At 31.9% G+C, this 14,356-nt stretch overlaps 1 long non-coding RNA gene across 1 annotated transcript; it reads left to right on the top strand.

Moving 5' to 3' along the window:
- Positions 1 to 4,298: 4,298 nt before the first annotated feature.
- Positions 4,299 to 7,110, top strand: LOC139503068 (uncharacterized). The gene is made up of 3 exons (XR_011659018.1): positions 4,299 to 4,513; positions 4,812 to 4,903; positions 7,092 to 7,110. It is a non-coding gene; the product is annotated as an uncharacterized lncRNA (long non-coding RNA).
- Positions 7,111 to 14,356: the final 7,246 nt, after the last annotated feature.

The following is a 14,356-nucleotide window of genomic DNA, read 5'->3' as shown; positions in this document are numbered from 1 at the left end:
GATACAATGGTATACAGAAGTTACATTATATAAATAGCACAGTTATAAATTAGAGAAAACATGATATGTACACTATTTACAAATACAAGTTAAATTTAGCCAGGAGAACACACACATGAATTAATATGCCTTATAAATGTACATAGCTTTTTTAAATTTGATTGTTTTGTCATATTCATTACTTCCTTAAATTTAATTAGGCCAACTAAAATTAATTAGTAGATTTTCATCCAAATTTTTGAAAATAATGGGGCGGGTGGGAGGATTTTATTTTTATACGCCCGTCGTCTTTTAGACGGGACATATTATGGTATACCGTCTGTCCGTCCACACTTCGGACATTAACTCAAAAACGCTTTCACCATTTTCCATGAAACTTAAGTGAATTGTTTATATCTATTGACGTATTAAGCTCCCTTTCGTTTTTTTTTAATTTCAGATTTTAAGTTTTGGATTTATGGGGCTTTATTCATAAAAAAGGGGGGATTTTCAACACTTCGGACAATAACTCAAAAAGGCTTTCACCAATTTCCATGAAACTTTGGTGAATTGTTTATATCTATTGGTGTAAGCTCCCTTTCAATTTTTATAAATTTCAGATTTTAAGTTTTGGATTTATGGGGCTTTATTCATAAAAAAAAGGGGGATTTTTAACACTTCGGACAATAACTCAAAAAGGCTTTCACCAATGTCCATGAAACTTTGGTGAATTGTTTATATCTATTGATGTAAGCTCCCTTTCAATTTTGATAAATTTCAGATTTTAAGTTTTGGATTTATGGGGCTTTATTCATAAAAAAGGGGGGATTTTCAACACTTCGGACAATAACTCAAAAAGGCTTTCACCAATGTCCATGAAACTTTGGTGAATTGTTTATATCTATTGATGTAAGCTCCCTTTCAATTGTTATAAATTTCAGATTTTACATTTCCGTGTTATGAATTTTTATGCTTAAAAAAAGGGGGGATTTTCCTATTTTGGGACAATAACTAACACTTTCACCAAATTTTATGCAACTTTGATAAATTGTTTATATCTATTGACATAAGCTCCCTTTCCATTTTGATAAATTTTAGATTTTACGTTTTTTTAAGTAATGAATTTTTATACTTAAAAAAGGGGGATTTTATGAAACTTTGGTGAATATATTAATGTAACATCCCTTTTGATTTGTATATATATTTCTAGTTGATCATATAAATTCATTTAAAGCATCAAAGACAAGTTAAAAGAGCAACAGGCGTATCATGCGCTAAAGCTAGCGCAGCCCTTTATTTAAATTTTATTTCATATGAAACCCTTTTGTGACGAGTTCTTCGTATATGCAAGTGTAATAATAAGCTGATATCATGTATACACAAGTATGAGGAATCTTACATAATATTTCAAATCCTTAAATAAATATATCTATAATTGCGGCTTTAAAAACTTAACAACAAAAAAGTGTGAGAAATACTCTCTTCAGTTAGACTACATGTACCTACACAAAATGTATTTTGGTTTCTAAACAATGGTTTGTATTACCATAAAATGAAGCAAATGCATTCGTATGCAACACAATTATTATGAGTACAGAATAAAATGAAAACTCAGAGAGTGTTGAAAATAATAGGGTTGGTACTTTATATGCAAGATGAAAATATAATTATCATGTAAAACATGAACTTAATAATAAAAAAAAAAGTTGTTGTTTAATTTTTGGGTGTATTGGGACATTTGCTGTTTGTCAACATAAAAAGACAGCCATGGGTAAAATCAAAGAGCTTGCATAAATAAAATGCGTATGTTAGTCGACTTTTTAAATTCAATAAACGGTCATAATTCTGACAAGTTCGTGCTTGTGTTTCAATATCTTTAATGTTTTCTGTATCAATGGTTTCCACGAATCTTGTGCTTTGGGTATCATTTACAGTTTAAATTTTTTGAGACAAAGTCATTGCATAAATAAAAAAGTCTGCAGTTTTCTAATCACAGAAATTTGTGACATACCGCGATTTGCAGTATTGGAAACAGCGTTTATTTCATGTCATTCTCGTTATCAATCTTTACTCTCGGAAGATGATGTTATCATCATAGAGCAGCGGAAAGGTCAACTTAATCATTTTGGTTAGATTTACTCGAGGTACAAGTATTCATTTCATTGAATGAAACGAAATTTTAACGGTTACCGGTAACGGGAATGAACAAAATCCGGAAATCGTAAATTTTATAAAATAAAAAAATTCGGGGCAGGGCGATTTAAGAGGGGCGGGCGGGGATGAAAATCTATCAATTAATTTTAATTGGCCTTACGTTTGCATAATCAATATACTTTTTAGCAATATACTTTTGTCTTTCTATAGTCATAAATTTACACTTCATTACATAGTTGAATTTATCTCCAAGATCTTTAAAGTCACATAGTTCGCATATTCTTTTATCTCTCTGAATTTTTTCCCATTTTCCACTTTCTATAGGTAATCTGTGCACATGGTTAATGAGTCTAAATTGACATAAAGTATAAATATCACGGGTTTCCAAAATATCTAAATACTTATCAAATCTGAAAAGTTCCTTAAAAAAGCGATAATTTAATGTTTTCTAGTTCGTTTGAATATCTGAGTACCATGTTTGTTTGAATTGATCTTGGAGAGATGTTCTTACAAGTCTTTAACCAAATTTCATTTATACAAGTTTGAGTTAACCATTCATAAGATAAACCAGTTTCATTAAGGATAGATTCTATACATTTCATCCAATAAAGTTTAATATTATTTCCATGAGATAAACTAAACATTAATGTGTATGCAATTGCTGATAATTTACTGGGTTTGCTAAAAAATAAATTTTACCCAGTATGAGATCACGCGAACTTTAATTTGATATCTAAACTAATAGGATAACGTCCTAATTCTCCATATATAACACAATTCGGGGTAGAAGCTTTAAGATGGAGAAGAAGTTTACAAAATTTCAAATGAACCCTTTTCTAATAAACTGACCGACTTTAGAAACGCAACACTAGATTTTTTTTGGTTATATTTGAATGAATGTGTCGCCGTCAAAAGCGATGACTGCCTGTTACAAACGCCAAAATAATTGTCAAAAAGGTCAAAAAATTCTGTCTGACATGTTTTGGGTTCTGTTTTACACCTCTGATTTTGCATTTGTTCAACCCATTTATTGGTTTTGGTAATTATGCGGTTGGAACTCGAGGGCTTCAAAGTTTTTCTTCAGTCGATTCTTTGGCAATTCAAATTCAGTTGATAGGAAACATTTATGGCATGAATCTGTACGCAATGGCATTTGGCAATTTGATTAGCAGTTGACGTTGCGTCCGTAAACAATGTCTGGCAAATGATGTTTCGTATTCACATTCTGTTGACGTTTCATTGTCACTATATACACGTTGATCTGGTCATTGATGACCAGCAACAAATCCCGTCTACCTGTATTGTTGTCGGAAGGACAGTAAGACCAGTTTCTGAAGTTATACAGTATGGTTGCATCACGTTTATATGTTTTCCTGTTTGCAGTATTCTTAAGGACTGTTTCAGTTTTTTTTATTTCTCAGTCTTGGCAATATATAGATGCAACATTTTTTAACTGGTTTAAGTGTGGCAAAGGATTGAAAGAACTGTTTTACAAAGTGAAAAAAACTGAAAAAATCTTTCATGGGTCCCAAATTTCCCTTTAAAAATTTGTGCGACTTCAAAAATTTGGTATGTTCAATAACCACAGGTAAGTGAGATTTAGATTTTTTGTAAAGAGAAAGAAGTATGGTAAGCATAAAAAAGTAGATGTAAGAGAATCAAACAAGATTTGGTAAAAAAATTCAACAAAATGAGTGTTGCGTTTTTAAAGTCGTTCAGTATATATCATTATTTCCAAATCCCCAAATTTCACAGCCATATAAAAGTAAAACAGGTTTAACCAATTTATCAAATAAATCTAATTGACAGCTTATGGATAAGCCATGCTTTCTCCCTTTTCTGATAACTTCATACAGTAGTCAAAGTGTAACTTCATACAGTAGTCAAAGTGTTATTGTTATTCAGAACCATTCAATAATGTGGTTTCATTTAAATTAGTCGATATCCATTTTTGTGGATTGATGATAAATTTTGTTTTTGTGGATTGATGATAAATTTTGTTTTTGTGGATTTTAATTTCATTGATTTACAATTTGTACTTCATTATACATATAAATTTTCACGACTTATAATGAATCTAGCAATACGTTTTTAATATCATCTTAATTTTTAAATCATAAATTATATGCAAAATGAAAATATTTTATCTGTTATAATGGCATTGAATACTTTTATTTTACAGAGGAAGGTATATTAAGAGACACTGATCGGGTTGAAGAAGGTATCGGAGGAAAAGATCCACCGAAGATTGTGGCAAATGCTTCAAACATTGCCAGACGAGCCTACAGAGTATTACAAGTAGGAGAAAAGGAAGTAGAAAATAGTGAAGATCCTGCCTACATTGACAGGGTCAGAGACTCTGCAAATACACTCAGAGATAGTAAGTTTTATCACATATTAAGATTGAACAGATATGACTTGCCACAATTAGATTATTTAACTCAACAAAGATAGGTTCATATGAATAGGTTTTGTTACCTAAACAGTTGGATTTCATGCTAAAGATAAGTTTTGTTACCTGATTCCTGTTTAACACTGGTGAATTAAGTAATTGTCTTTGAACCTCTCTTTTTTTTATTAAGTAAAAAAAAATATAATTGCAGTAAATTTAACAACAGCACTACAAATGCTATAATTACCATTGCCTAGTATACAAAATGAGATTTAAATGTTTTCAGCCATAACACCAATGGTACAACATGCAAAGAACTTGTCCATGAACCCTGGTGATAGTAATGCTGCCACAAACTGGAAAAAAGCCAACCAAGCTGTGAGCATTGCTTATTTTGTATATCACATGGTATAGTGATCTGAAAGAGGAAGTGGGGAAATATAAAAACTTATTATATATTCAAAACAATGGTTGTTATTATCTGCTTTTTTAAAGTTCCATATACCTATTGATTAGGTGGTTTTATGCACCTTTGAAAAATAAATCATATGGAAAATCATCCATGAATGAATTGTAACAAATCATCCATGAATGAATTGTAACATCTACATTTCATTGATCAGATTGATAAGATTTTTCTCAAAAGTTATTATCATGCAGGTATTCATCAGACAGGTTGGAAAGTCATCACTGTTTGATTATATTAAAAAAGTTGTTCCCATTGGAAATTTTACATTTAAAGTACTCTAGTAGTAGTATGTTCTTTTCTTGTTTCTTGTTGTAGTTTAGTATAGTTAAACTGATTAAAATAAATTTAGAATTTGCATCAGGAAAATATCTCAAATAATTTAAAATTGGGGATGATGAATTTGTTTTTGAGAGTCATGTCCCAAACATAAAAGATATGGCAAATTCCATTATATAGACGGGCAACATTTGCTTATATGTAACTATCTTGTTAATGAGAAATATCAGAAAAGACAACTTTTCAGAAATCATGTGACACACAGTTAAATAATGTCAAATGATTGAAAGGCTAGCAAGTTTGAAAATTTTCATAAGGTCAGCAAAATTTCTTGTTGGTTTGACACCCAATGAAACTTTGAATTGATAATATCATGAGAAATGTTAATTCAACCCCTGATATTTTGACACCAAAATCTTTGTAACTATCAAAATCAAATTTTCGGTTTGGGTATGGAGATATTTGATTTACATTAGAAAGTACTGAATACTTAATTAAAAGCAATATAAGAACAGAAATTTACATCTGTCAGCTTGTTTGGAATAAGGTGTGAAGGATTTGAACTAAATTATTCTGACATTTTTGAAAATACTCCCACTTCTTATTAATGCCTTTATTAAAGTTTCTTGTATAAGAAGAAATGACTTTCTCTTAGGCCAAAAAAATATATATGTCTGTTTCCTGTTTCCCGACCGACCCTGACTCAAACCCCCCGACCCTAGATCTTTTTATTCAAATCCGGAAAAAAATCGTTTCCGGTCCGATCCAGATCCGTATTTTACTATGCCCAAACAATCAAAATGGCTGCTCCCAGCACAAATGTGCTACAATTAAGGTTTAAAAAATGTCAGCACTGGGAGGATTATTCAATTAAAGCTTCTTTAAAGGGATTAAATCATTTTGGGGTACAGGACCCTAACCAAACATGACATGTAACCGACTGCAAATCTGACAGGGAGTGCAAAAAAAAAAAAAAAAAATCCTGACCTACCGACCCTGATTTATTTGCCTTGGAAGCAGGAAACAGACATATATTTTTTTTTGGCCTTATCCTTGTGCAACACAACATAGTATATATATAATGACTTTTGTACATCCTTTTATAGATCAGACATATTATAATAATACAGAATGAATATAATGAAAATTGTAAAGAATATTGGTTGAAGAAAGATTCCTTTTGATATGGAAATTTTATTTCAGGTGGTCATTCCAGAGTTATGTGACTTTAACTGTTAGAAAATGAAATTTTTTATTCTGCCCCAGTTATGGGCATTATGTTTTCCGGTCTATGTGTCATTAATGCCAAATTAAAGTTTTGACCCCAATTTCAAGGTCCACTGATCATAGAAAATGATAGTGTGATTGGGGCATCTGTGTACTATGGACACATTCTTGTTTCAGATACTATAGGGATAGTAGAACTATATTTGGTTATGGAATAATTATAAGGTGTGTATGGTGTTTATCTGGCAGTTGTCAGTTGACCTTGACCTGCTTTTCATGATTCATTGCTTTTGGTCAGAGTTTTAAAAAAAATGAGGTTTGTTTCTGAGATACTTTTAGCAATAGGTTAACTAAATTTGGTGAAATGTAATGATTGTGGTATAAACTTCTTTTTTTTTACATTCAACATAAATTCAATTATCAACACTACAACAGGCGAGACATTTCAGTGTGTCCACTCTTGTGTCAAATATATGCTGATTAATTTTTCCTTGATTATTAAATAAAACAAACCAACTTATTACTTACTGAAATATTACCCCAAAAATGACAATAATCAAGCTTTTAACAGTTTTATTTCTTATTTATAAATAGACCATGGAGACTGAGATTGAAGAAATCTGCAATTTTTTAGAAGACAGAGGATTGAAACAACAACAATTGGAAAAAATCGCTGAAAACAAGGTATCTACAAACAGGGACTTTATATAACAGGGAGCATAGGCAGATTTAGGAGGGGGCGCCTGGGGAAAAAAAATGGGTGCTTATATAGGGAATCACTGGAGCGGGCCCCCTCTTAGGCAGTCATTGGGCCCCCACTTATGAAATTTCAGGATCCGCCACTGCGGGACTCACTGGTACCTCCTAACATTGAAAGTCTATTTAATGTACAAAAATTACAGTGCCTCCATGGTCTTTATGTTAGGTAAACTTCAAACCTGTATGTTCTACATTTGATTTACACATACCACAGGAAAAAGAGTAAATTGAGTAATGTTAGTTATGGTTAAAATACTGAGGAAGGATGTGATCTCAAAACACAAAATATTATAAAAGTATCAAAATTTACCGGTAAAAATCAATAATTGTTATTAATTATCAGTATTAAATTGCCCCATGGAAAATTAAGAAAAATTTCAAACTCATAATTATCATACCTGCCAACTTTTCAAAATGTCCATGGGGGTTTTGCGTGCAAGATGGCTGTCATAGTCCTAAAAAACCTTCAAGGGGGCCTTCAAATATATTTTAATGTTGTTTTTTTGCTTCTTCAAGCTTTTATAAGCCTAGAGTCATTGGAAAATTAACTGTTTTGTTTAAAATTGTGGACAAATTTGCTCTTTCAAAATTTCAATTTGGGAGCCTCCATGGGGGAAATCCCCCGCAAATAGTGACAGTTGGCAGGTATGAATTATGCAATAAAATTTACATCATTAAAAAGAGAACTAATATGTGGAATATATTTTAAAGAAACATTATATAAACAATAAACACTGAAACATGTAACAATTTTTGTTTCTCTCTTTTATCAACTTTCGATTTTATGGAAATTTGGTATCATATAAAACATGTTGTGAGCAATTTTTTCGTCTCTAGTATAAACTTCCTATTGACCAGGAATAAGGATATGCCAGTCAGGATATACTTAGCATGACTTCCTGTACAACCCCCCCTGTTATTCCCAAACAATTTATTATGGGGTTTTTTCACAAGACGACGGGCGTAGCATGCGGTTGTGGCGCAGCTGTTTATTAATAGTTCTTGTAGCAATGTTAAGGTTTTGGAGATCTATAACTCCTACATGGTATACAGGTGCCCCAGTAAGGCCAGTAATAGTCTAGCACAGCTGCATCCCCATCTTTTTTTATATAGATTGTCTCGTTCATGATTGTTAAATAATGATGAGGGTTCTTCAGTTTCTAATTGTTTAACTACAATGGGTTGATTTGATTTTTCTGGGTCAATTTTTTTTAGGGGTGCAAGTAATTTTTGCTTGATTTCTTCTCTATTTCATCATTATTCAGTGTTCTTTTTTCTATTAAGTTGGTTATTAACCTTAATTGTATCTTCCCTTTCAGCATACTTATATTGGGGAGTGCCCCCCAGACCTGACGGGTTAGCCGGGGTCAGGGGAACACCTGCCCTATTTTTTTTCAAGGGTGTAACTGTGTTCTAGAAAATCATTTAAAAGCATTTCCAGCATTACATGCATATTGTTACAATGATACATTTTTGTATATCCTTTTGTAAGGGGTCATCCATAATTGTCAACCATTTTCCAAAGTGTACAAAGCGTACACTTTTTCAGACCCCCCACCCTCCCTCAAAAAGTGTACATCAACCATTTTCAGATTTCAAGAGAAGAATCAGTCATTCTTAATAAAAAGAAGATCCGGATCCTGTCCATTATATTTTAGTTTAATTTCGAAATTTGCATTGAAAAAAACTAAAATATATCTGACTGTTTTATTTGATGACATCTATCTGTGATGCTTGTGTTTTGTCAGAATAAGGTACAAAGATTAGTGTTTCCCCTATCACACAGTGGGAATGGTAACTCCAATAAAAAGGGCACCTAGAGCATTCAAAAGATTAACAAAGGGGCACATAAATTATGCTAAGAATCAAAGAAAGGGAAATGCATGGTTATATTGCATTGGTAAAGTATGGACTGACAGTTGTTGATGGAATCAAAGCTCAAGACATCAATCAATAAAAGTGTAATGTTTTAAAACATTTTGAGTTTTTAAATTTCCCGCCTGTATTTCTATTTAATAGGTCCCTGTAAATATGCCATTCATGGCACTATTATCGTTGATGTATATATATATATATATACTGTAACGTGTACATATATTGGATATTTTTTAAGTTAAGGTTAGACTTCATATGGGGGTGCTTCTTATTAAAGGAGGCTTATACTAAGAAAAATAAGTTTACTTCCGGTTTACTGGTTTACTATTTTGGAATGCATTACAAGGAAATTAATCTAAAGACCAGTTTAAAATCTTTTCACAAAATGGCGTCTTGTCAAAATCAAAAAATTCAAAGAATTTAGTGTTTTCATCAATTTTGTTTATTAAACAGAGTAAAACGATAACGATAACGACAAAGCAGGTGAAATTGACAATCGGGGGTACTGAGAAATGCTTGCAAACTTTTTGTTTAAATAATTTTACTAGTTCACATTTTTGAAAGATTTAGTTTTCATATGATTTGATCTTTTAATCGTTCAATCCCGATTGAGTAGAATTATGATATCGAAATCAATATCATCAAGTGAAAATAATAAAGAAGAAATAAGAAGAGAAACATACCCAAGCCAATTCTCGATTTTATAAATCGACTTTCCCTACGGAAACGATATAAATTCCGGAGATTAAAAAAAAAAGCGTACGGTAAAAATGTTGATTTTTTAACCCCCTCCCCCCAAGTGTACGTTTTGTACACTTTGGAAAATGGTTGACAATTATGGATGACCCCTAACATAAAATATTGTCCCCCATGTAATATTGTCTGTCAACAATTTTTTTTCCTATAAAATATTGTCCACTGACAGTATTTCACAATGAAATAGTGTCCTTGTCCATGAAATGTTGTCACCTCCTTCTGGACAATATTCCACTATGAAATTCTGTTCATGACAATACTTCACTATGAAATACTGGCTTTGAAAATATTTTTTAATTGAATTATTTCACAATTACAAATAGTACACAAGCATGCAGCATGCACATTTTTAGATTTATAACTGAAATTGTTTTGTATAGCAGAGAACTTATATTACAACTAAATAGTGAGTTTCAAATTTGCATAGAAACATTACAAATGGTTTATTATAGATTAAAGAATTGTCTAACGTAGGTTTCATTTTATTACATTATACTTTACAAATATAAGTAGTAATCACTCAGTACTGACAATCGCTCATTTTGTAAATATATACATCATAGGCACATGTCCCAGAAAAAAATCCTATATACATGAATACATGTTGATCATCTCCCCTAAATGAGACAAAATTCCATGACAATCTGACTATGAAATATTGTCTCAATACTCACGAAATATAACCAAAATATAACCTCCTTTTACCAGGACACAATTCCGTAGTATTTATCTATGAAATATTGTCTTAAAATTCCATAGTATTCATCCGTGAAATATTGTCTATATACGATCATATACAGACACAATTTCACTATGCAAATTTGTCCTTCTCTGGACATTTTTCCATAGACGAGGACAATATTTCATGATACATAGTTATGAAATATCGTCTTGTGGTACAATATTTCATAGGACAATATTTTGCTTTACACTTTTAAACATGCTAAAAAAATCCAGTTTTTGTTTATTAATCTGAACTTGTTATAGGAGATAGTGTAAACAGCAAGCATGTCAAGCAAAGACAGATTTACAAATAAGTTAACAAGATCAAAATCTGCAATTGACATCGTCATTTTTATGCCCCAGCGACAAAATATTGAGGGACATATTAATTTACCCCTGTCTGTAAATCCGTCCGTCCAGATACATGATTTGTCCGGCTATCTCCTCGTATAGTTTTGGAGCTACAGCTTTAATATTTTGTAGGATGTTTATCTTTATACCCATAATCATAATAATGAAGGTGTGGCAGTGCATGGCCACATGATTTTGATTTTTCACAAATATTCTAAAAATGACGGGTACATTTTTTAGTTGGACTTTTTTTCATACTCTCTGCATAAGACATGTAAGGGGGCCATAGGTTGTCCTAGCTAACTCTTTCAATCAAAGCTGGAATGTTTATATAATGAAGAGTGTTAGAATTATGGCTGGGGCATCAAAGCGTGTCTTCACAGACACGGCCATTTCAAGTTGTACTTAATTCTGCATTACTGTTTGCTAAAATCTAATGATATATTTATGCAGGGGCATCTTATATATCTAGTTAACTTTTACATATATATATTGTCTCTTTTTGAACTACTGGGCCAATTTAAACCGTTATTAGGGTATTTATTGTAATTTTAACCTTAATTTACATGATTTCAAAAACCACAGTTAATCCAGGTGAGCAACACATGCTCTTTAGAGCCTTTAGTTTATGAAAGTATGACAATATGATGGAGGTTTTAAAGGGGATTGACATTATGATGGCTTTCGATGGTTACCACAGGTGAGACACACTTTAGTGTTGGCAGTTGCTATTTGTCCGGCCAATACAATGCCCATGTCACTATAATATTTGTGTGAAAGTGTAATATTATCTTCAGCAGCACCAGGGGGTAGCAAATGTTTGTAATCTTTAGTGTTAGGCCTAATCTTGTTACTTGTAATTGAAATTGTTCTTTTCTTTATACTAGTATATAGTCCAATGTGGATAATGAATAATTAGAAGAAAAAAATCATATATATCCAATATTTTTTATTCATGTTATATAAGAAGAGAGAAGAAATTACTTGTAAAACAAACTTGGGTAGTGTATCATTGACTCGTGCATTTTAAGTTAACGTTAAGGATTTTGTCTTGCTCGACCTCTTGACATAAAGTTATCCATATTTTGAGTGAAAGGTGAGAGATGTTTCTCCTGATCCCATCTCCCATCTTTGTTCCGTGTATTTCATTACCCCACTTTTTTATACGACCGCAAAAATTAAAAAAAATTTGGTCGTATATTGGTATCACGTCGTCGTCCGAATACTTTTAGTTTTCGCACTCTTAACTTTAGTAAAAGTGAAAAGAAATCTATGAAATTTTAACACAAGGTTTATGACCACAAAAGGAAGGTTGGGATTGATTTTGGTAGTTTTGGTCCCAACAGTTTAGGAATTGGGGGCCAAAAAGGGCCCAAATAAACATTTTCATGGTTTTCGCATTATAACTTTAGTTTAAGTAAATAGAAATCTATGAAATTTTGACACAAGGTTTATGACCACAAAAGAAAGGGTTGGGATTGATTTTGGGAGTTTTGATCCCAACAGTTTAGGAATAAGGGGCCCAAAGGGTCCAACATTAAACTTCGTTTGATTTCATCAAAAATTGAATAATTGGGATTCTTGGATATGCCGAATCTAACTGTGTATGTAGATTCTTAATTTTTGGTCCCGTTATCAAATTGGTCTACATTAAGGTCCAAAGGGTCCAAAATTAAACTTCATTTGATTTTAACAAAAATTGAATCCTTGGGGTTCTTTGTCATGCTGAATCTTAAAATGTACTTAGATTTTTTATTATTGGCCCAGTTTTCAAGTTGGTCCAAATCGGGGTCCAAAATTAAACTTTGTTTGATTTCATCAAAAATTGAATAATTGGGGTTCTTTGATATGTCAAATCTAAATGTGTATGTAGATTCTTAATTTTTGGTCTCGTTTTCAAATTGGTCTACATTAAAGTCCAAAGGGTCCAAAATTAAACTAAGTTTGATTTTAACAAAAATTGAATAATTGGGGTTCTTTGATATGCTGAATCTAAACATTTACTTAGATTTTTGATTATGGGCCCAGTTTTCAAGTTGGTCCAAATCAGGATCCAAAATGATTATATTAAGTATTGTGCAATAGCAAGAAATTTTCAAATGCACAGTATTCAGCAATAGCACGAAATCTTCAATTGCACAGTATTGTGCAATAGCAAGAAATTTTCCATTGCACAGTATTGCGCAATAGCAAGAAATCATCAATTGCACAGTATTGTGCAATAGCAAGTCTTTTCAATTGCGCAATAGCAAGACATATCTAATTGCACAATATTGTGGAATAGCAAGAAATTTTTTAATTTGAGTTATCTTTTTTTGTCCAGAATAGTAGTTGAATCAACTTAAATCATTGTTTTATACAATATACAATGTATATTCACTTTTACTACCAACTGATAAATTAAAACAATCTTTACCATTCAGTGATAACAAGCACTTTTTTTTACATCTTAATATTTTATGATGTATTTAAATGAGTAGTTATTGTTGCAAAAGAAAATTTCTCAAACATTTTTTTGAGAGGATTTATATTCAACAGCATAGTTAATTGCTCAAAGACAAAACAAAAAATTTAAGTTCATTAGAAAACATTTATTCTGTGTCAGAAAGCTATGATGGGTCAACTATTTAATCACAATCCAAATTTAGAGCTGAATCCAGCTTGAATGTTGTGTCCATACTTGCCCCAACCGTTCAGGGTTCAACCTCTGCGGTCGTATAAAGCTGCGCCCTGCAGAGCATCTGGTATATTACCTATTTAAACATCCCCACTTCAAGTTTGTAGCCTCAAACCCCCCCCTAATATACCACTTTGAGGACTACTTGCAAGATTCATTTTGGGAATATAACTTAAACTAGATTTCATTCAGTTAGACATGCCATTTTAAAGGCCTTTCTTAGCTACTCTTGCTTTGAGCATCTTTTTCACCATTTACATAGCTGTAGCAAGTCAAATAATTTTGTAAAACTATAGTTCTCCTATCCATTATCTTTTACTTCCCATTTTCCTTGTGATTTCAATTTTTTAGAGTCCCCTTTATAAGATTATATCATTTTTGGAAGTTCATAATATCGTGTTCCATTGTCAAATTCCGAAAACTTAATCACAAATATTGATAATCACCGTTTTCTGCCATGATCTTAAAATTGAAAATCAGTGATCAGATTACATGCGCCCCCTTGGTGCAACTGAAGATAATATTACACGCACTTCCGAACACACAGTATATGATATGCGCATTACAATGGCCGGACAAATAGCCCTATAACACTATTCGTCCACTCCGTTTCAGTGTTTACTCTTTGTGTTATTTAATCAGTCCAGTAATACTTAAAGAGGGGCTTTTATTTTATCTATCATTTCAGTACCATATTTTACTGTTTTTTCTTTCAGAT

This window comes from Mytilus edulis, chromosome 14, assembly GCF_963676685.1.
Source record: "Mytilus edulis chromosome 14, xbMytEdul2.2, whole genome shotgun sequence".
Lineage (NCBI taxonomy): Eukaryota > Metazoa > Mollusca > Bivalvia > Mytilida > Mytilidae > Mytilus > Mytilus edulis.
Note: the sequence above shows the minus strand (reverse complement) of the source record. Positions and strands in the feature narration are given on the sequence as shown.